We start from the raw sequence: 20,465 nt of genomic DNA, 5'->3' as shown, positions 1-20,465 counted from the left end.
AGGATTAAATGCATGAATCCACTTAAAGTACTTGGAACGGTGCCTGGCACATAGCAAGTACATACTAAACATTGGCTATCATCATCATTATCATCTGGCTATCAGTTTAAAAAAAAACGTTCAAAATATATAGATATATGAAATATGTACATAAAATACGTGCAATATGATTTTTCTTCTCTTGACGAGGATATATGATACTGTTCTAGAACCTAGTAAAACCTTTCATTTTAGACTCATATGGTTCAATAATTGATTTTAAAAATGATCTTATGATGCTTTTAGGTAGCAGCTCATCTCATACTTTAATGTGCATAGGAATCCCCTCCCTGAAGGTCTTGTTAAAATGCAGATTCTGCCCAGTATGTCTGGGGTGGGGCCTGGGAGTCTGCATTTCTAACAAGCTCCCAGGTGATGTGGGTACCCAGGATGCACGCTGAGCGGCCCAGCTTCAAGGGACACAAGCTGATCCAGTGAAATCCGGGCTGGTCCTAGTTCTGTAAGAGCAGATGGAGGCCTTTCTCTTGATCTCTTCCAGGAACCCAACAAATGCACAGTCCCAGCTGGTCTTTCACTCCTCTCTCCTTTCACCTCCACCATCTCTTTCATGAAAGGACCAGACAGGGGGTGCCAGGTTTCAGCACTGCTCTCCCCCTTTCTCCAATTAAACACTTTTAATTGTCCTATAGGTGAAGTGTTAATATTCTCAGGGCAGTAACCTCAAAAGAAGAACACTTTCAGTATATAGCCAATTATAAACCATTTAAAAAATAAAAAGTTATTCTGAGACATGAAAACAGGCCGTCACAGAGCAGAATTTTGAAGAAGTTTTTTGATTGCTTTTACTCAAGACCTAAAGAACTTCCTGCAGTCACTCTTTAAACATTCTGTTTCACAACACCCCCCCAAAAAATCCCTTTTTCTGGGCTGTGAGTAAAAGCCCCAAAAGCCCAATTAGGAAACTCAAACTCAGCATTTGGGTGTATCTTTATTTAAAACCCTCCCCCCTCTTCTCCAAAAGCAGCACCCCTCTGATACAGCCTGGTGGTGAGTTCCCAGGTAATTTCAATGTCAGCCCTTGTACTTTTCTATTTGAAATATTTCTAAACTTTTTTAAAATCCCTATTTCAAATTGGTGATTAATAATTTTTAAAAATAAACAATTTCCTAAAGTAAACAAAAACATATTATTTAATAATGACTCAGTTTCTTGTCCATTAACCCACCAAAAGCCATTCAGTCAGATGAAAACTCTTAAAACAGAGTGCTGGAATGCCATAAAGTGTGTGCATGTCGGGGGACTACTGACATTTGCAAAAAGTATGAATTTCAAAGACCTCAGTTAAGCAACAGAAGCTAGACAAAATAATACACACTGTTTGATTCCATTTACATACATCGAGAACAGGCAAAACAAATCTAAGGTGATACAAGTCAGGACAGTGGTCTCCCAGGAAGGAGGTGTAAACTAGAAAGAAAGCGGGGCAAGGGGACTTCCCAGGATGCTGGAAATGCAGCTTCTCCCCTGGCAGCTTTACATTCACCACGTAAGACGTGTGTACTCGACCTTATACCCCGCTACGAAAATAAAAGACTGCTGTGAGATCAGTGAAACAGCCAGGTCTACACAGACACTTAAGAGGGAAAGGATCAGACTGGCGCAAAGAACAGAATTTACCCTCCTCCAAGAGGTCCAGGGCTTCAGGCTGCTTGTGGATGGGCTTCCTCTCTTCACCCTGGCAGTCATACTCAAGATATTCTTCTTCTCCTCCCACATCTTTTAGGGACATTGCTGAAGTCACCCCAAAGCCAAAACATCACCCTAAGAAGCGATCCTTGAAGGAGCTCCTGGCTGCCCTCCCGGAGGAGGCATTGGGGCCGGGGCCCCCGGGGTGCACGCTGGGCCTTGGCTGGGGCCACGGACATGCCCCGGCTCAGCTGAAGTGGAGGGTGTGCACAGGGCCACTGGCCCATCGGTACCCAGGAGACCCGGAAGTGGGTGGCTGCCACAGAAGGAGGCGGGGCGGAGGGGGGAGAAGCACCTATCAGAATGGGAAAGCCCTGCCCAGCCCTGGGGTGGCCCTAACGGGTGCTCTGGAGTCAGACGGGAGGCGAGCAGGCAGGTGCACGGCCTCTCTGCATCCAGATTCTTCTTCCGCTTTTGCTCCCCCAGAAGCAATGAGGAATCGTAGCTTCCTGGAAGTTTCGCAGCAACTGCACAGGGCAATACCATCCACGCCTCAAGCAGGCACACCTGTCTAAAGGTGGAGCTCTGGTGGAGGAGGTGCCCTGGCGACTGATTGCCCAGTTCCCTCAGGTGAGAGAGTTCCTGTGGGTGTGCCTCAAAAGTTGAGACAAATCTGACTGTGACAACAGCATGACACAGGGCTGAACAGGGAAGGAAAAGATCATTCTGGTTTCTAGCAAGAGAAAAAGAAAAAACTGCAGTAAGCACTACTTGTATTAAGCTTACTTCATCCCAGTTTTTCTTTGGTAATAATATATTGCATTTGCTCTTTTTAAAACTGCATTTTGTAAATCCCACTCTCACCCTACATCTGTGTATTCACAGCCAAATTTATAAAGATCTTTTCTAATTGCAGGATAAGGGGAAAAAAATCTACAGCCTAATAGTTTGCAAAGTTGCCTGAAAAAAGAATCAAGTTTTATTGCACATCTCACTACCAATTCCTCTACACTGTTTGATTTTGCCTGTAACAGTGAAATGGCAGGTCCTTCCATCAAACCCACTGAAAGGTGGCCTGAAGCACTGGTGTCTCAGAGAATCATGGTACATTGTACAATTCCTGTGCTTCAGCTACCTCCCCGCTCCACTGTGGCAGGTCTCCCTGCTCCTAAAAGCTATACCAGGAGGCCTAAACCACCTCTCTGCCCAGTCACCTCCCTCAGGTAACCGAGGGGGCCTTTAGCAGAGGCCAGATTGTCAGCAAGAATTCTCTGCACAAGTTCAGGAACTAGGTCTCATCCATCTTTAAATCCTTAGGGCTGCAGATCCTGCTAAGGCAGCTAAAAATGTCTGCTAAACTGAATCGCTACCTCCATAAAAACGAATAGAAGACCATAGACCAGTGCCTATAAATAGAAAACCAGAATAGAATAAAGATTTTATTAAGAAATAGCACCTACAGACATACTCATTGCCAGGTTACTTTTCTGGAACCTGAAAATGATTGCTACATTTTAGGATGTTAAAAATGTGTTCTTTGTAAAAAGTAGGGTCAGGCTTCCCTGGTGGCGCAGTGGTTGAGAATCTGCCTGCCAATGCAGGGGACACGGGTTCGAGTCCTGGTCTGGGAAGATCCCACATGCCGCGGAGCAACTAGGCCCGTGAGCCACAATTACTGAGCCTGCGCGTCTGGAGCCTGTGCTCCGCAACAAGAGAGGCCGCGATAGTGAGAGGCCCGCGCACCGCGATGAAGAGTGGCCCCCGCTTGCCGCAACTAGAGAAAGCCCTCGCACAGAAACGAAGACCCAGCACAGCCATAAATAAATAAATAAATAAAAATAAAAATAAAGTAGGGTCAGTAGAAATTCAGTAGCAGGGAGTTCAAAATCACATTTTGAAAATCTTCATAAGCTTTAAATACAATGTTTATAAAGGCAGACACTCAGGGGAAAACCATCGTTCTTTAAGCTCAGTAAACATTATCAAATTGGGGCTTGTTAATTCAATGCAAACGACAGTGAGTCTGAAGCTCTGGGAGGGGAGGGAGGGAGAAAACTCCACCTTGTGCATTATTCATTCGGCGAGTATCAGATTGACTATAAGATGTGCAGGCTAGTGGGAGGGGCTGTAGTATATATAAATGAAAAAAAAAGCTGATTTCATATATTTGAAAATACTTTTAAGTGATTTTACTCATAACCAGATGGTTATACTCATCTTTTAATTCAATTCTAGGCTACCTTTAGCAAATGATGTTCAAGTCTCTATATATTATATAATTAAAATATATATACATGTAAATTAAAAGATAAATTTAGGACATGGCATTGTGAACACAAGACCATCCTAGCCTCCCCATGTCACCCCATTTCTCTCAGTTCTCTCATTCTTCAGGGTTCTCCCCACCCCAAACCCTTCCTCCTTCCCTCCCTCCCTCTGCAAGGGTGTGAGGGAATTCTCCAACCTCATCCACATCTGCATTCACTTCAAGGTTAAAGGCAGAGATGGGACAAAGTGCACCTTCTCTGAGAGAACAGTTTTCCAAAAGTCAAAGCAGAACAGACCCCTGAAGACCAGCAAGAAAGCCCAGGAATCCCTGTGCCAGGTGACAGATGGACCATGGGACATGGACATGGGAGGTGGAGCTGAGGGTGGCCCAGCTCACCCGGGACAGTCAAGCAGCCGCAGTGTGTGCTGTCCCAGAGGTAAGGACTAGGACCGTGGTCCAGCGCAGGGGGGCAGGGCGTGGGTTCTGACCCATGTCCGGGAACGTTCAAGGCCACAGAAGGCAAGTGTCACTCGCCTCCCGCCAGTCAGAGGGAGCTCTTCCTGTGAGTGTCCTCTCCAGATTTATTCCACACACCCCACAGAAGTCATCTTCCCGAAGCTCCACCCTCCGCTGTCCAAAGAGTGGTCACGAGCCACTAGGGCTATTTACATTGAAATCTCTATTGATTAAAATTAAATAAAATCCAAAATTCAGTGGCAGTAGCCAAATTTCAGACGCTCCATAGCCACATGGGGCTAGTGGCTACCAAACTGGACAGCACAGAACGTTTCCATCATCACAGAAAAGTCCCACTGGACAGGCACGGCCAAGGATGCCTGCCCCTCGTCTTCAGACACGAGCTTGATGCTCCCCGGCCTCCTTGGCCTGCTTTTCCCCTGCAACCTGTTCCTGCAGACCCCCCTCACCCTCTGCAAGAGTCTCCTTCCCCTCTGTATCCCATGCATCCTGCTCCTCTCCACAAGCCTCCCTGCCCTTTTACTCCTCTGCCTATACCGAGCAGGGTGGCCCGTCACTGAGGGTCACTTCCCCAAGGCCCTTACTTATGCTATTTTAAAAAAATAAATGAGAAACACAAAGCTCTGAAAACTTGGGCTCTAAGCTCCCTCCGGCCCTCTCATCAGTTCTCTAGTCCTCCGCTTCTACATCTGAGGGAGGACATTATCTCTGCTTTACCAAAGTTGCTGATAAAAATGTACAGCTACGTCATACATTTACATTTAGTTCTTTTTTTTTTTTAAATCATCTTAACGGCCATTCAGAAGACTGCTGAGTCTGGAAAGGGAAAGTCAGCCTCTACCTCCAATGGTGCCTCCCACAATAAACACACATGAAAAATGGGGCCTGTTTACATGTCTGAACACAAGTGCAGGAAACTTAGAAAATCATCTCAAAAGTCTAGTAACAGTTTTTCAATTAATGCTTAAAATACCTCTGATAAAACTTCACTCGCAAACCAGCCACCCTGACCCTGGGTGACATTTTAGAGGTCACTGCAGTCAGGGAACGGCACACGTGCGACCTGTGTGTAATGCCGTGGATTTTCATTATGGAATAAGAAGTCTCAAAAACAACCACTGCACAATCTGCCTGAATGTCCCCATTTATAAGATCAGTATGAACTAGACCACCTCCCGCTGTGACATTCAAACCTATAATGTTGTAAAAGGGGACACGAGGGTGGATGATTACAAAAGAGACCGCAGCGAGAAACAGGTGGTCCAGATACTATACCTTTTTTTTTTTTCTGGCTGCGCTGCACAGCTTGTGGGATCTTAGTTCCCCGACCAGGGACTGGACTTGCGTCCTCAGCATGAAAGCGTGGAGTCCTAACCACTGGACCGCCAGGGAATTCCCAAGATACTATACCTTGTTCAAAATACCAGTTACCTTTTGAAAGGGATTTTTTAAAAGAACTTAATAACTAGTACTATTTCTGAAAAAATAAAATTAAGCACTGGCCTGGCACTTTGCCGATCACAAAGAGCTTTTACTTTATTTACACGCTTTACCCTCCTTCGCAATGGTTCTGGCCAACGTGGTTATCCCCATTTGCCAGATGAGAAAGCTGGGTTGACAGAAGCTCACTGGGGTCCCAGGATGTACCAAACCACTGGTAAAAAGAAACAACAGGCCCCAAATGGAGTCGCTTGCGCTAAGCCCCAGGGCAGCCAACCAAGACTTAATACCTGACCTAATTGCAGCTTCAGCCTCTCCCAGGAATGGAGTCTTAACCAGTCGGTCTGGAATTTCCCGGTCAGCAGTAATGAGGTAACCTGCCTGACAGACCCCATCCATCCCCCAAAGAAAGAGAGAGAATCTGCTTTTTCCCTGTCCCTGCTCCCGTCTTGTCTATAAAAGCCTTCCATTTTATACACCTCCTCAGAGCTCCTTTCTACTTGCTAGACGGGATGCTGCTCGATTCATGAATCGCTGAAGAAAGCCAATTTGATCTTTATATTTATCCGTTGAATTTTGCTTTTTAACATCACACAGCCATGCAGAATGCAAAACAGGCCCCAAAGGCAGACTCCAAGCCAGCACTCTTTTCTGGCATTCTACCTATTTCTAGAAATAATTACAAACGTGCACTCCATTTCTTTAACTTAGGGACATATACTTGAACCCAAGCCTTTCTGAAAATTAAAAAAGCCTCACACTCTTTATAAGCATACTTTTTTTGAGTGACCAGTGTAGCCAAGAAACAACATAGGATTTCGTGATAGACATAAAGAATTATCTTCCAGACCCCTGTGCCCAGGGATGGTCTCCACTCACACTGGCATAGTTTCCCAAACACACCTGATGTAAAGAATCACCGAAAGCGTGCACTAAAGATTCAGATTTCTCAGGGCCTCTCCTGGTCTGGAGTTAGTCTGGGAATCTGCTTTTTTAATAAGCGAGTGATTGGGCTTCCCTGGTGGCGCAGTGGTTGAGAATCTGCCTGCCAATGCAGGGGACACGGGTTCGAGCCCTGGTCCGGGAAGATCCCACATGCCGCGGAGCAACTAGGCCCGTGAGCCACAATTACTGAGCCTGCGCGTCTGGAGCCTGTGCTCTGCAACAAGAGAGGCCGCGATAGTGAGAGGCCCGCGCACCGTGATGAAGAGTGGCCCCCGCTTGCCACAACTAGAGAAAGCCCTTGCACAGAAACGAAGACCCAGCACAGCCATAAAAATAAAGGAATTCCTTTAAAAAGAAAAAAGTTTAAAATAAGCGAGTGATTGCCATTATTTGCCAGGTTTTAGAGGTTCCTGCAATTAGAGGTGGGACACAGCCAACATAGGTAACCAGGACCCTGTTTGACTCTAGAGTTGTTGTTTTTTTAATTTTTATTGGAGTAGAGTTGATTTACAGTGTTGTGTTAGTTTCAGGTGTACAGCAAAGTGACTCAGTTATACATATACATATATCCACTCTTTCTGATGCTAGAGTTTAAACTGTAAACACTGAGTACATGTGTGAAAATTCTGCAAAGACCACTGCTGTACTCTGTTGATCGCTAGCTATTTCAAACCTCTAAAAATTACCTTAAGGTATTGCGCAATCAACCCCTCCAATTTCCTACTATTCTAAGCCCCTGCCCCATACCCCTTGTTTGGGTGGTAGTGGGGGACACAGAGTATTAGACTCCACAACTAAAACTGATTAAGGGGAAAGGATACAATCAGTGGACTGAATAAAGCTCTCCTAAACCTCAAAGAGAAAAGAGAAAAGCAGCCATTTCTTAATTCCACCTTTAAAAGAGGGGTCCCTAATCGTCCTGCAATCTATATTCCCACCCATATATATTACTTTTTTGGTGCTCACCCTGCAATTTAAGTGCGAGTCGGTAACTCTGACATAAATGATGATTTTGCATCTTTTTCAAAACATATGACTCATCTTTTGCTATTAGTATGCAAAGTTCCCTAGAAGTTTCCCTCATTAAAGATTCGAATGGCAAATAATAAGAGAGACAAAGCAACGCTGTGTGTCTAACTCCTACCTGGCCTCCTCACCAGGAAGTTCAGGACCAGGAGATGAAAAGGCTATTCAAAGACTGATTTGCAATTTTAAAGATGAATAAACACAAAGGCAAATTGCCTTCGTTTCCAGACTAACCTGCCGAGGTCAGGAAAGAACCCTAGTTAGACATGTATAAACAAGTAACGACAACATTAGCATATTCTTGAATTCCACCCCCTTTTGTGGGGTTTCCTAAACCAGATTAGTTCTGAGCTTCCATTCCTTTAATTCCCTGCTTTACTTAACTATCTTTAAAACGGGATTACGAAAATGTCAGTTGCCACAGTAAATTCTGTCCCAGTGGCCTTCTCTGCTTCATCCAAATTGGGATGAAGGATAAAGGCAAGTATTTTGCTCAACATAATTCCGACAGTAATTGCAATCAACATTTATTTACCCTTGGACAGATGAGCTGCCTCTTCTTCCATTTTCCTTTTCTGCTGGAAGAAGAGAGATCTGGCTGCCTCGGGGCCAAAAGACTCAACTGAGAAATGGCTGGGTAAGAAAATCCTTCTGATAGACAGACACCCAGATAAGAGCAGGCCTCCTCTCACCCTTCAGATTAACCACCGAGAGTGACTGGCTTCATTTCCTCAGACAAGGGTGTAAATAGAGCTGGACGGTGTCGCAGTTGGGTCAAGACAGTAAGAAGCCTTCCTCCCTCACTTCCAGGATGGCTCCGTGGGAGCCATGGCCACACCCAGTGCATCCCCGGGCTGTGAGACAAGCCCTCTGCTGTAACCAATGCTCCGTGATCCTGTGGTCCATACTTTAAAAAGTTATGGAGGGTTCAGCGAGTCACAAATCACCAAGAAAACTTCAAGAGGTCAGTGATGGATTCTGAAAAGAAGCACCCCAATAATTGCCTCCTGGAGTTGGGTAATAGGATGGGAACTTGCTTCAAGAATAATATACCCAAAAGAAAAAAAACTGAGTCATCTTTTCCCCTCACAACCCTGGGAGTTGCCCACCATCATCATTACTCAGGATGTTTAAAGATGCACAGGGACTCAACATGGCAATGTCTTCATCTAATGCTTGGGGATGGTGGGGCTCAGCTAGGGAGGTTTCTCAGCTCATTTAAATATCCATCCACCCCCGCTAAGAAAGGCTCTTGGCCCTTTTCCTGCAGCCCATAGTCAAGGCAGAAATCAGCAGATAAAGAGATAATTATGTAGTTCTTAGCTTACTAATGAGGCCAGGTCCCAGCCTGTTACATCATTCAGGTTAATCAAATGTAGTCATGTTAGAGAGACTGAAACTCCAGATTCAATTAAAAAGCAGTTACCTTACCTATTACTGGCTCGTGTGAGGCTGGGAACGTATCATCACTGGGGGAATGGACCCTCTAAGTATATATATTAATTGTGTCCTTTTTGTGTGTGTCTATGTAAAGGCACAGATTGAGGGTCACTTTAAAGAAGAAATTAAAGACGACAGGTTAACTGTGTCATATCCAATTTGATGCCAACACCACAGGGGCCTGAGGCCCCTCCCCTGTGGCCTGAGAATGCACCTCAGTGCCATTTCCTGATGCCTGGAACCTCCTGAGGCCGCTCCAGCCACATAAACTCCACCCAGTCTCCTCTGGAATGTGCCACACCCTCCCTGCACACACAGCGGAGGATACAGGCTCTTCCAGCCCCTCCCAACATCTCCCACCCCCATCTCTGGGAGCCCACAAGGAAAATTCATTTGACTTGTCTGCCAGCTGGGAGGCTGCTTCTTTCTGCCTTTTCTCCAGCCTCCCCTGTGCCCCCAGGTCTGGGCTCAGAAAAGGGTGGATTCTCCCAGGGCAGAGGACCACTTCCTGAAAACACTAATCCCTGAACCCTAACGAGGACCACATCTCCACTTGCGCGCTCGCACGCGCGCGCGCGCACGCACACACACGCATCACCCCAGCGAGAATTCACTCCCACTGACGTGTGATGCTCACAAGCCCAGCACACACCAACACCACCTCCAAACTGCCAAGGAGCCTCCCACAATCACGAGCCCTGCCCACCTGCTGTCTCCTCCACCACGCCTTCGCAAGGGTCAGAGCCACGCGGTGCTGGTCCCGTGGCCCTCCTTCCGCCCGTCTCCCCAGGAAGATTCCAGGACACCCCCTCCCCCGAAGGAGACAATGGCCCTACACATCCCCGCTCTGTTCTGCAGGAGTCATAATTACTGTCCGAGCATTCTTCATAATACCAGTCTAGTTCATAATAATCCGCTTCGATAAATTTCTGCATAGTCAGTATTCTTGCAGAGGAAAGAATGCACTTCACGGCGCCATCGACGTCAAGTGAAACGCTGCCATGCCTCCCCGCCCTTCCAAAACACTGGGCAGGAGACCGTCCCAAAACACGCCAGAATTAAGCTGTGCATTCTTAATGACAGTCTGGAGCCAGAACAGAAAAGGGGCAGTGAAAAGAAAAATTGTGGAGGGGAGGAGGAGGAGCAGAAAGAAAGGCAATTTGTAGAGCTATCAGAGACCCTGGCAGCCCCGCTAATAAAGCGCACCAGCCAGCAGCCCTGAATGGGAGTAGCCAGAATCGTCCTATCCAGAAGCACAGAAGGTGACGTCAGGGACACACACCACCACCCTGAGGTCTCACTCCAGCCTCGCCTCCCGCTCCCGCTCATCTTTCAATCTCACAGTTGCCATAGAAACAGGCCGGCTCTGAAAAATGATGCAGAGATGGAGGCAATGTCTTCCAAGGATGCTGGGAGCGGGGGCTGAGAGGTGCCACATTGGCAGAAAGGAGGGTGCAGGTGGAAAAGGGGGGCAGCACCAGGGACCTTATCACCATCGTACCCTCCAACAAATGTCAGCACAAGTTTATTTGCTTAATTCTGGGTCACTACAGAATCTGCATTTGAAAAATGCCACCTTCAACAATCTGCAACCATTACTTCTTTCCTCAACCTGATTTTAAACATTAAGCATTTTTCCTTAAAAATTTTAACCACCACCTAACGGAAATGTAAAATACTTAGAAAATGGAAACGTTTTCATTTAGATACAGTCCTGTTCTCTGCTCGTGCCTTTGCTCTAACTCCTGGAAAAAGAGCCTGCAACATACAAATAGAGGAGAACGCCATTACAAAGGGGCCCGTGCAATATAATACGCTGTTTTCATGGACATTTACATGTGTAATCAAGGTACAAAAATACACACCAGAAGGAAACAGCCCACCCTCAGGAAGGTGGTTCCCTCTGGGGAAAGAGTGAAGGAACGGGACTTTGAAACTGTACTTATAAATGCATCGGTAACGTTTTATTTATAAAAAAAATGTGAAGTTAACATTTATTAGTCCTAAGTGTTTAGCATGTTTGAAATATTTCTTTTAAATGAGTAATGGGATAATTAAACAGATTTTAGACTTACTATAAGTTAAACTCACTCCCTAAAGCAGGGTTTCTCAACCACAGCACTACTGACATTTAGGGTCAGATAATTCTTCGTTGCGGGGCTGTCCCGGGCATGGCAGGGCGTTTAGCAGCATTCCTGGCCTCTACCCATTTAGGTGCCAGAAGCACCACCCTCTCTCTCTGTAGATGTGACATCCAAAAATGTCTCCAGATGCTGCCAAATGACCCATAGGCACAAAAATCTCCCTTGGAAAACCACTGCCCTAAAGCAAAACTACCTACAGAACCTCACCAGCCTGTTAACCAGGTACTGTAACCATCTGTTGGTGTCAACAGCAACAAGTGTGGCCTTGATTCAGTTTTCCTCTTAACTTTCTACTCAAGACTGTATAATTTGCGAATGAGTAATAGTAAAAGGACTCTTCAACCACTATTGGGAGGGCAAGCTTCTTTCCTTCCACAGTGACCAAACGGGGACAATTTCCCTTTATCCTTCCAATGGCATATGATACCTCAGTGAATGAACTTGGAGGAAAAGGCATCCCTCTAGGGCAGGGCTTCCCAGGCTGTAATGAGCATGTGAATTACCTGCAGCTCTTGCTGAAGTGCAGATTCTGATGCAGCCAGTCTGCAGTTGGGCCCAAGATTCTGCATTTCTAACCAGCTCCCACATAATAGCAAAGCTGCTGGTCCCCAGACTACACAGGATGGCAAGGCTCTTCAATAGAATAGACGGATTGGGGTGGGGGGTAGATTTTACAGTGTGTGTGTGTGTGTGTGTGTGTGTATCTGCCTGTCTGTGTGTGTGTCTGGTAGAAAATTTAGAGGAAAACTATGTAAGTGTGTGTGTGTGTGTGTGTGTGTGTGTGTGCGTGTGTGTGCCCTCCTCAGACCCCAACTTGGATACACATTTAAAATTTTCTAGGACATTCACCTAATTAAAGTCAGCAGCCAATGATTTTAATTCCTGCTGTAACTGCCCCCATTATCTGAACATATCTCATCTCTCCCTTTGGTCCTTATCATGTCTCTCCCTGGCAATGATGGTACCTCTCAAGAGCCCCACAGCAAACCACCAGGCGACCTCTCAGATGTCATTCCTCATGACAGGGGAGCTGAGGCTGGTGTCCTAAGGTTTTCCGAGACTTTATTTTTTTAAAGTTCCCTAAGGTGTTTCTAAAAAGATGATTATAGGCCTCATAAATAAACCGATCAACAGTTAACAGGTTCCTCAAAATCAGCATGTTCAACAAGTTCAATCCAATATTCGGGGCGGGGAGAGTCCAATATTAATTTTCAAAATGAAGATGTAATAAAGGAACAGGAAATGCAAACTCCATGAAGCATCATAGAAAAGTTAGGTGCAGTTAGAAACCCCTTAAACAAAGGCTTGGCACATTTACCTCACAGTGCTACGAATTTCAAAAATATTTTATTCATCCCACATCACCATAAAAGCAAAAATCAATGGATGGATGGATGGATGGTCAACTAATGGCAGCCAGTTTAGCTTCATAGCTAAGAGCAAGGGCTTTTGGAGTTGGGCGGCCTGAAGTTTGGTCCAGGATCCTCATTTCCCATCTCTGTGACCTTCTTAGACACCTGAGTCTTATCTGCTCAATGGGGTGACTATAATACCTGCCGCACAGATGGGGCGAGGCGTTAATTAATTAACGCATGGCAGAGCACTTAGCACAGTGCCTGGGACAAAGTGAGTTTGCAATAAATGTTAGTTGGGATCATCTTCATCACTCTAATTCCTTAAAAAAGGAAACAAGCCAGTACGAGCAATTAAAAAGAGAGTACAATTTTCTAAGCTGTAATGAGGGAAATGAGGTAGAAATGTCATGTATCAGCTTTTCCCAGCATAATTCATTAGAAGGCATTGAGTTCGCAGTAATGAGCAGGAGTGGCAATCTGGGGGTGGGGTGAGGCCATTTACAAATTACTGAACACAACTTACATCAAATCCGAAGACTGCATATACCCAATTGACCTTATTTATTTATTTATTTATTTATTTATTTATTTATTTATTTATTTATTGGCTGCGTTGGGTCTTTGCTGCTGTGCACAGGCTTTCTCTAGTTGCAGCGAGTGGGGGCTACTATTCATTGCGGTGCGTGGGCTTCACATTGCGGTGGCTTCTCTTGTTGCGGAGCACGGGCTCTAGGCGCACAGGCTTCAGTAGCTGTGGCTCGCGGGCTCTAGAGCGCAGGCTCAGTAGTTGTGGCGCACGGGCTTAGTTGCTCCGCAGCACGTGGGATCTTCCCAGACCAGGGATGGAGCATGTGTCCCCTGCATTGGCAGGCAGATTCTTAACCACTGCGCCACCAGGTAAGTCTCCCAATTTACTTTCTTAGAAAATGCGAAAGAAAGCAGAATGTGTATGAATAAGGAAACAGCATCATTTATGGGTGAATTTTATGGGCCTTGAGCAAGTTTTAAATTGAACGTCTGTACCAAAACTGCCATGTGATAGGCTCAGAAGGATGCAGTAATCCACCCACAACTCTTTAGAGATGGTTCCAAGGTTAAAATCCAGGTTTCTCTGCCTTCAAATCCACACTTTCCTCCAACATTCCCACGACTCCAGAGAGTTACAGCCCTTCCTTGGCCCAGGCTTGCTGCAGCTGAAAAAGCACCTTCTCCTCCAATGTTCCTGGGCTCCCCCCATCACTGCCCCACCCCAGGAGGATCAGGAATCGGGACTGGTCCCAGGAGCAGCCTCAGAGAAGACCCCCTCACTCACCCTCATGTTCACACAACACTATTTAATAAGTGCCGACTGCACATCAGACAACAGCCCTTTACAGCTCACTCAGCCCTCAGAGCCCTGCTACCTAATACCCCCTCACTGGGCAGACAAGGAAAGGGGGCTCAGAAAGGTGAAGTCACTTGACCAGGATCACTCAGCAAAAACCAAGAGCAACTGAATCCAAACCGGGCACCAACCACCTCCAAAGCCTTTTCTGTCAATAATTGAGAAAACAGGCCTGGGCTCTGAGCAGCGGCGGCCGGAGCGCTGGGCCGGGCCGCTCTGCTTTCCCACCACCTCCCGCCGCGCCTCCGCCTCCTGGTCGGCCCGCCACCGGCTTCTCCTCCCCAGACGGCCCTCGGCCCGCATGCCAGCCGGCTCCGTTAGGGCGACACGCAGTCCCAGCGTCGTGATTAGTGATGATGCACCAGGTTATGACCTAGTTTTATTCTGTAGACCTAATCCGTATGCTGAGGATTTGGAAAAGGTGTTTATTCCCCATGGACTAATTATGGACGGGACGGAACGGCTGGCTCGAGATGTGATGAGGGAGATGGGAGGCCATCACATCGTGGCCCTCTGTGTGCTCAAGGGGGGCTATAAATTCTTTGCTGACCTGCTGGATTACATCAAATGAACAGAAATAGTGATAGATCTAGACCTATGACTGTAGATTTCATCAGACTAAAGAGCTACTGTAATGACCAGTCAACAGGCAACATAAAAGTAATTGGTGGAGATGATCTCTCAACTTTAACTGGGAAGAATGTCTTGATTGTTGACGATATAACTGACACTGGCAAAACAATGCAAACCTTGCTTTCCTTGGTCAAGCAGCATAATCCAAAGATGGTCAAGGATGCAAGCTTGCTGGTGAAAAGGACCCCTCAAAGTGTTGGATATAGACCAGATGTGTTGGATTTGAAATTCCAGACAAGTTTGTTGTAGGATATGCCCTTGACTATAATGAATACTTCAGGGATTTGAATCATGTTTGTGTCATTAGCAAAACTGGAAAAGCAAAATACAAAGCCTAAGATGAGAGTTCAAGTTGAGTCTGGAAACATCTGGAGTCCCACTGAAATCACCAGGAAAATGATCAAATGTTCTAGTTCTGTGGCCAGCTGCTTAGTAGAGCTTACTGAATGTATCCTCTAAGAATTTTATCCGTTTTGTATTTTAGAAAGGTCAGTTGCTGCATCCCCGAACTCTTTATTTGCACTATGAGCCTACAGACTATCAGTTCCCTTTGGGTGGATTGTTGTTTGACTTGTGAATGAAAAACCTCTTAAACCACACCACTATTGAATGAAAATATTGAAATTGTATCTGTAAGAAACATTTAAAGAGAAGAATATATTAGTTTTTTAATGGTATTTTAATTTTTATATATTCAGGAAAGAACAGAAGTGATTGAATATTGTTAATTATACCACTGTGCGTTTAGAAAAGAAGCAGTCAGTTTCATATCAGTGACAGCATTTAGAGGTATCGTTATGTCGGATAAACCATATGTCCTGGAATTATTTTAGTAGGTTTCAGTAGTATTAACTGTATTTTCCCGTTTGTTCAGATTATTTCTGGCGAATCTTTGTCAACAGTTCCTTTTAAATACAGGTCAGTAAGTTCTAAAAACCTACTACTTTTTGAAGTCTTCAATGTAAAAATACTTAAAATAAAGGCTCTCTCTTTAAAAGAAAAAAAATAATTGAGAAAACATTCAAGGAGTATTTACAAATAAAATTTGAAAGAAAAAAAAAAGAAGGGGTAGAATTAAAGGAGATAACTCAAGTTGGCATCGCACAGAGAAAACAAATTGAAAAGATTTTTTTTAAGAACGATATTAAAAATGATCAGGAGAATAAGAGGTAAGTTAAAATTACCAATGTGTCTTTTGTGATGTTAAAAAAAATTCTATAGGCATACCTCAGAGATCCTGCATGTTTGGTTCCAGACCACCGCTTTCATAAACCAAATATCACAATAAAGCAAGTCACATGAAATGTTTGGTTTCAAAGTGCATATAAAAGTTATGTTTATACTATATTGTAGTCTATTAAGTGTGCAATAGCATTATGTCTTAAAAATATGTACATACCTTAATTTAAAAATAACTTATTGCTAAAAAAAATGCTAACCATCATCTGAGCCTTCAGCAAGTGGTAATCTTTTGGCAACTGTAACATCAAAGATCACTCATCACATCACCATAACAAATATAAAAATAATTTAAACTTTTGAAATATTGAGAGATTTATCAAAATGTGACACAGACACACAAAGTGAGCAAATGCTGTTGGAAAAATGGTGCTGACAGATTTGTTCGTTAAAAAACCTTCAATTTGTAAAAAATGCAGTTATCTGCAAAGCACAATAAAACGAGGTAGGCCTGTATTGCCAGCTCTGTCAAGAAAGCGGCCCAACTAGGACACTATTCCACCCATCCCCAGCACATCAACATTCTGGTGCCCAAATTTGGGTTAAATCTTAACAGGGCTCCTTGGAGAGTTGCTGATTCCATATCTTGGGGCAGGAAAATTCAAGACAGGCCTGCAGTATAGCATGTTGCACAAAAGCAAAAGACCACTCCAAAAGGTCTGGGGTAGAAGTGATAAGGCGTAGGAGCCTGCTTAAAAGGACATCACCAGCCGGCTTGTGATAATTCAAACATCAAAAAGAAAAGAGAGTTAATAACAGTTACAGGAAACGGGTTGAGTCTGTAAAGGCCATGAATGTCAATGAATATGAAAATAAAAAGGGCAACCAAGTGAACAGGGCAACTGATATATTGCCTTAGGGAAAGGGGAAAATAACAGGGAGACATTTTTAATCCATCTTAAGAAGTAGGGGAGGGCGGGTGTGTATGACTGTTCTGTTTCTGGCACTAATATCTTTTATAAAGCACTGTATGAACATTTCTCTAAGTAGGGTGTCTATGAATAAGCCAATCGCATATGGAATGAGGAGGTAGGTAAAAGAACAGAAAAACCTGATGTTGTGGCCACAACTACCCCCAGGTAGGAGGCGGATCAGATCCTGGGCTGCAAAGTTAGTTATATACTGTCTTTTGTAAGCATTTAAGAGACTCTAATAGATTTGGTCTGCAAAGTTAAGAAGGCTCTAGTTAAATAAACTTGTAATCAAAGTTAAATGTGTAAAAGAATTTAATAAAATTTCTAAGTTTCTAATTATTAGCTGTGTGAACACGTAAATATTCATATACACATACACAACTTAATATACTCATATGCATATATATATATACATATAAGAATTTAAAGTTATTCAATACATTTTAAAAATGACTAAATGCTAACAATTTTGGATTAAATTACTACTGATGCAGTTATGAGTTTGCAGATAACTGCAAATTAAGATGAGTTTCTGATTTTAATTTTTTAAAACACTGCCACTACCAGTCACTGAGCTCCTGTGGCAGAAGGCAGGCTGCTAACGAACAGCTTGCTGTCAACTACCCCCTCCCAAACCATCTCCACCTCATTTCAAGCACAGGAAAAGCAGGCACCCATCCCACCTCCAGGGAGAACATGGGGACAGAACAAAGGCAGGAGACGGCACCCAACAGAGACCTACAGACTCAAGTGCACCCCAGCCTGGATGCAGTCCTCATTAAAAATCACTCATACATCTGAGAAGGATACAGAGAAGAAACAGAGTTCGGATGTGTTAAATGGTTCCAAGTTTGCTTCCTGCGGCCTGGGAGGGCTGCACAGGGCATCTCACGCCTGGGACCAGCAGGTCATGCAGCAGATGTCACAGGGTTCAAAACACAAACCAGAAGCTCAGAACACAAACCGTACCTCAGAACCACTACGGCCTGAGCCCATCACCCAGGAGGGGCGGATGGGCTACAAGCTGAGCTGTCATGTCAATTTCCCACCTGAGTCCGTTCCAACTTTGTCTTAGACATGCTGGATTCACATGAAAAGGAAAACGGTCAATCTGTACAGAACTGCTTGCCAAGCATTTTTGTTCTTAAACGAAAAAGCAAAGATAAATCAGCATTGGAATCTGGAATGATGAGAAAGAGTGAAAGCTGGCAGGTGGCAGGTGACGAAGTAGGCCTAAGGGTCACAGGGTAATCTGCTCACTGGGATAAGTAGCTGGCTGCCCTGCTCACCAGACACTGTGCCCGGGGCTCCCGGTCCCGGTGAGCACCCTGCATGGATGTGGCCGCTTTGGACCTTCAGAGATAAGTTCCTTCAATTCTCCCAGACGCCTGGCGCCCAGGCCCACGCCTGGAGGGGAACGGCGGGGAGGCGGCGCCTTGACCGCGTGTCGCCGACACGTGGGGAGCGATGGGGCAGCCAGAGCTTCTCTGCTTCCACCTTTGACCCTGCAGACCTCTGTGTAGCTAAAAGCAATGAAAATGGGCCCAAGGAAGAGCCCGCTCACACGAGGAGGGAGCAAGAGAGGGGAGAAGGCACAATTCCAGGGCTCACTCAGGTCCTCACCTGGAAACAAAACTGCCTGAGGTCTTGAGAGCGGCAGAAAGGACACAACCAGTACGTGGGCGTTTACATGAGAGGAACTCATGGCAACTATTTATAAATATATTATGTATACATTTTAGTATTATTTTTGTTAGCAAATGATAATGAAAAGTTTTCTCTGGCTATTAGATCCCTTCTCCATCCCCTGTACAACCTCCCCTGACTCCCATCATTTATCCTTCCTTCCTTCTTTCAACCCCACCTACCACAATGTTTGTCAGTGCTCCACATGGTACCCCTCCCGCAAACACACACACACACACCCTGTTTTCTCTTAGGTCACCATCTCATATAACTTTTGACCCCTCCCTTTAGAAGGTCAGCACTGTGTGTTATTTATCCCTTTAATTTGCACAGGCTCAGTGCATATTGTGGTGCCTTTATTTTTGTTTCACTTACGATTTTAGTTAGATGAAGGCAATCTTTGGAAGGGGGCAACAAACAAAATGATCTTTCTATTCTATACGCTGTTTTTAATTTTGCTTTGTTTTTACAAAAAAAAAAATAAGAAAGGAGAAAAACTTGTTTTTTAATTTGAAGAAGATGCTTTTCCATTTTCTCTTACTTAAGAAGCACTTATTAAGCACCTATTTAATATAAGGCACTGGGCTGAGGACTCTGGCCTATTCGAACATGAAGTGGACATGGGCTGCACAATAATGGTTGGACTAGATCAACGGTCTTTGATTTTCTTGCCGTTGTTTAAATTAAATTTTACAAAATTAAAATGGGACGGGGAGCTGGTTTAACATGCAGGTTCCCAGACCCCATTCACTCCTCCCACACAAGCAAGGTAGACAACTCAGTACAGGATGCCAACGGAGGGCCTCAAGGGCACCTTGTGTTGGCCCAACTTGGTGCAAAGTCCCTGGTTAGGTAATGAAAGAAAATCAATAATCAGATGTCTTTGCTTCCTTAGCCAGAAAACCTCAGCTGGAACTCAAACAAGTCAAGCTCATGAAAGATTACAGGTACATACCAGGCACTCAATAAATACCTGTTGACTGATTCATTAATAATACTTTACAGCAAAAGCAAACAATGAGATGATATCTTGAAACTCTTATTTGCTTCATAACCTTCTCTTCTTAGGAAAAGGACTGTTCCAGATAAACTCAGAGGTGAAGTTGTCAGCAGATCATTTGCACTTGAGACAGAGAGAGATTTCTTCTCTTGTCCAAGGCTCCTTAACCGAAAAGTTAACAAAAAGCACTGCCCTTAGAAAAGGCACCAGAAGGAGCCGTAACTACCTACATACCAGCACAGCAACCCTCATGGCTGGTGTCCACGGAACGTTATGAGATTAGAAAAATCTACAGCACACAGTCATCTCCACTTGAGTTCAGGGAAGCATAACCTATACACCACAGGACGCAGGGGCAAAAATCACAGGGAAGAAGGAAACTTCATCTTGAAATTAAGCTACATCGGGCTAAGTTTCACTTAGGACAGTGACCTTGAGTGAAAGAAAATGAATTTTGAATATGTCGGACACATTTTTATAAATAAATAAGCTACTGACATATTCTAAAGCTGAGGGTTTGCTTTTTTCACGTTTACTAAATGTGTTTTATTCCTAAACTAGAATTTTTTTCTCATTTAGCTTCTCTGAGAGAATGGCTAATTAAGACATGAAGTGAGACCAGACGACCTAGGTTTGAAATTCAGCACCCCACCTTACTAGCTGTGTGATTTGGGGCAAGCTCCTTAACTTCCCTGAGCCTCAATATCCTCATCTGTATAACAGGGATAGCAAGACTATTTTATTCAGAGGTCACTGTGAGAATTAAATGAGATACTTGTAAAGCATTAAAAACAGTGCCTGGGGGCTTCCTTGGTGGCGCAGTGGT

At 44.6% G+C, this 20,465-nt stretch overlaps 1 protein-coding gene and 1 pseudogene across 11 annotated transcripts in view; one reads left to right on the top strand and one right to left on the bottom strand.

The window, feature by feature from the left end:
* TRAK1 (trafficking kinesin protein 1) overlaps positions 1–20,465 on the bottom strand; it is a 103,579-nt gene that overhangs the window by 52,913 nt on the left and 30,201 nt on the right. The gene's annotated exons all lie outside the window — the stretch shown is intronic.
* LOC103016868 (hypoxanthine-guanine phosphoribosyltransferase-like) lies at positions 14,469–15,226 on the top strand (annotated as a pseudogene).

The sequence above is a fragment of the Balaenoptera acutorostrata genome, chromosome 10, assembly GCF_949987535.1.
Source record: "Balaenoptera acutorostrata chromosome 10, mBalAcu1.1, whole genome shotgun sequence".
Taxonomy (NCBI): Eukaryota; Metazoa; Chordata; class Mammalia; order Artiodactyla; family Balaenopteridae; genus Balaenoptera; species Balaenoptera acutorostrata.
Note: the sequence above shows the minus strand (reverse complement) of the source record. Positions and strands in the feature narration are given on the sequence as shown.